Below are 3,174 nucleotides of genomic sequence, written 5' to 3' on the forward strand. Positions count from 1 at the left end.
TACAGACATCAAGATAAAATTCGACGTGGTAGAAGCTGAGAGCCACTGACAACACATACTAAGTGTGACTTCTCACCATATTGCATGAGATTTCTTTTAATGTTTATTTTTTCCAAGGATTAACCAAAACAGCTACAATTCCATCATGCCTCAAAATATGATCTTTGTCTAAAACTCAGGCTTGAAAGGTGGAGGATGATATACATGCCTTCAAGGAATCTTTAATCATAATGATGCAATAATTATTGATTCACATTTTAAATTCGTTCAGAACTTATGATATTCCCAGCTTGACTTTATTGACCCTCCTGTGGATGCGTCATCAAATTTCTAAATAGGTTAACGTAGATGTCATTCGGCACAGACTTGCTTTGTGGGCCACCCTCAGTCCATTATAATAACCAGACAGGTTACCTTAACCTGTACTTTGTATAAAAAATGTGTCACAAGAGTAATTCCAAGTGAAAATGTGCCTTTTTTCGGGCAAATTTGTATCTCCAAGTAGTCGTTAACAGTTGCAGCCCATTGAGATATTTTAATCCTTCAAAGACAAACCAGTGTAACATGGAATATTCTGTAGAGATCTGACTGGAGATCAGAAGCGTTCTAAACGTCTTTTTGGTTGCAAACCTGGCCTAAGTCACAGGGTGTGTGATTGTGAAATGCTCTTTTGGTGACCGACGTCCTCCGCTCATGAACTCGAATGCTCGGAGCTGCGAAAGAAAGTTTTAAGGACAGCAAATGTTGGGTTTGCTGCCTGTGCCGACTGTACGTTAACAGACGGATAAAATAAAATAGAAATCTTCTTGGAAGAGCTGACAGATGCGGTTGTATTCGCAAGACGAGCTAGTGAGCAGAAAATGAACATGATTCATAAATGTCCTTTCATGAAAACCAATAAACTGCTTTTACAAGAGAGAGAAAAGCACTCCGGCTGCATAATGCCCCCGTTTCTTTCTTGCAAAGAAGGAAAAAAAAATTATTGCTAATTTTACAATTGCACCTTGAGTTCAGCACAATGGCTCCAACCACTCTAGCCCGTGAGAGGAAGGAAGGAGAGCCCACATAAAAATAAAAAAAAGCCCACTCTCATGGCAAGTGGCAGAAAAACACACCTCTTTCTCTCAGTCACTTGAAAACAAAGACGTTGCTCTCTGCCGAAGCACAGACGGCGCAGCCTCATTTCCTCTGAATTGGCTGTTATCTAATTGGCATTGATGGAGAGACGAGCTCAGCCCGACGGAGCGGCAGTGCACATCGCAGATATGAGCTCAAAACATGGATCCAAAAGGTCATCTGACATGTCTAGCCTTTTTAAAAAAATATACATTATTCATACAGGCGAGCTACTGTTGCTTCCTTGACACTTTCATGTTTCTAATTGACTAGGTTGCGATCCGTTGAGCATTAAAGTCCTTGTCAGAAACAGCGTCGCCTATGAATTTCAGACACACTGTTCAGAATTTCTTTAGAGGAAAATGCAAATCAGCCGAGTTTATTTGCATTATCGAAGGTTGCTGTGCGAGAGACGCATAAAAGTGAATCAGTACGGAGAGAAAAACACCGTAAATGCAGTAGCTGACATTTAATATTTCATTCAGCAACCACCAACCCCATGAAAGCCCATGTGTTCGTTGCTAAAAACAGCACCGCACGCGCTGCGGCGTTGGCTGTTTTTCTGCCCCGCAACAACTGAATCTGAGACGAAGCGAATCAGATTTTCTCGCCGTTCTGTAACTTTCGTTGCTAGCAGGTCGTACAGACGCTTCACTGGAGCTGCTTAAGTAGCCACGAGTGCATCCATTAACCACCCTCCACTCCAGTTTCCACAGGGGGTTCTCAGCATCCATCCACTGGGTTTCTGTTTGGAGCCAAGACTGTGTTTTTTTGTTTGAACCACTCATTGTTTTATCTCTCACTGCTTTTTAGCCTTACATTGCCCAGGTCAACCTGCAACAATTAGTTTGTCTATCTACCTTTTGAGTGGTTTATACCAGAATGTCTTCTGAGTATCACTACAAGAATCCGAAGCACCGTCCAACAGTGGTACTTGTACCTCAGTTTGGGAACCATGGACCTAGAATATTCCTGCATTTCACTGTTGATACTTTCTACCTTCGAAATCAGGGATTATGCTTTCAGGAATTACTGAAGGCTTTGTTTAGATATTTTAAAGTGGAGCTCTGTAAGAAATTCATGAAAAGTGAGTATCTTATAGTTCATTAAATGACAGTTTGCAAAAACTGACCAGACTGACAACCTAAAAGCTCATCCAGGTGGGGCCAAAGTGGATTACTTCTGTTTTAAAACACCTCTGATCTTAAAAATTGCATAGCTGATCGCTCAAACACCACTATGTAAACATTATCATTACAGTTAGTTTTGCATTTCAAGATTATTTCTATAGATTTCAGTAGTTATTTTCATGAACACATAGCAGCAGCAGCAGCTAACTGTACCAATTCTGGTGCAGCCTGAGGGCCACTTCCAGCAGTGATCACAATATAGCTGCTAAAATAAACATGGTATGTGAAACTAATGGCAATGCGAAGATTTATACAACAGGATTTATACGAATCACTATGACATTTCTGAGGTTTAAGTTTTTTACAGACGATAGCAGTCCCATGTGGTCCTGGCCTGAACATCCCGTCAGAAAAAAGCTCTTGCTTCTCCAAACTGAGGCTGTTCAAGAAGCTACCGACAACAGGTAAGATAATAATCGTTCGTAAGATTTCCACAGAGCCCCACGTAACACAACTTGTAGCATGCGTGAGAAAAACCGGAGTTCCCAGAGAAATGCATGCACTGGGAGAAAATAAGAACCCAACGCTGACAAACCAAGAGTTGAAGCGGAAGCCTTCACGCTGTGAGGCATCGGTTCTTTTGGTTATCGTCAGGTTCCATTTCTCTTTTGATCCAGAGCCTCCAGCATCAGAGATGTTAAAGCAGACCCACCAGGGGTTGCCACTGTGCTCTACTGGAAAGTAGGATGCTGATTTCGTTATGGTCTTCATTTCCCCAACCAGAAACAAACCAATGAACTATATCCCCTCAGAGCTCGACTTTGTCAGTAAGAAAATCCCAAGAAACCTAAAACTTTTTTTTTTTTGCAAACATTACTTTTATATTTTTGTGCTTTTCTTCCTGTATTGGTGGCTTTATTACTTTAAG

This window comes from Kryptolebias marmoratus, linkage group LG16 (assembly GCF_001649575.2).
Source record: "Kryptolebias marmoratus isolate JLee-2015 linkage group LG16, ASM164957v2, whole genome shotgun sequence".
NCBI classification, from domain to species: domain Eukaryota; kingdom Metazoa; phylum Chordata; class Actinopteri; order Cyprinodontiformes; family Rivulidae; genus Kryptolebias; species Kryptolebias marmoratus.